Source organism: Penaeus monodon, chromosome 33, assembly GCF_015228065.2.
Source record: "Penaeus monodon isolate SGIC_2016 chromosome 33, NSTDA_Pmon_1, whole genome shotgun sequence".
Classification (NCBI taxonomy): Eukaryota; Metazoa; Arthropoda; class Malacostraca; order Decapoda; family Penaeidae; genus Penaeus; species Penaeus monodon.
In genome coordinates, this window is record NC_051418.1 from 2,391,296 (window position 1) to 2,391,598 (window position 303).

At 38.9% G+C, this 303-nt stretch overlaps 1 protein-coding gene across 1 annotated transcript in view; it reads left to right on the top strand.

Annotated features, from left to right (window-relative positions):
* Positions 1-303, top strand: part of LOC119593930 (proteoglycan 4-like) — a 51,002-nt gene that overhangs the window by 49,623 nt on the left and 1,076 nt on the right. The window lies entirely within an intron of this gene.

Below are 303 nucleotides of genomic sequence, written 5' to 3' on the forward strand. Positions count from 1 at the left end.
ACATTCCTTTTGAACAAGAAACTCGTAAGTCCACTCTCTGACAACAATACGCCAGACGACATAACAAGGGCAAGAATAGAACAACAAAAGTAAGTGGGCACCGTTATTCACCCTGTGCTCAGTCTTCTGTAATGTGAATCGTTCATATTCTCTCTTTAGCATATTGTTTTTTTCTGATCGAACAAACTAGCCTCTTATCTAGATAGCTGAATATACTCGCACGTTTGAAATATTATTTTGTCTTTATTATGACCGTTCTGGAAGAATATACCATCCTCTCGTTTGAGTGCTGGAGCATCTCCG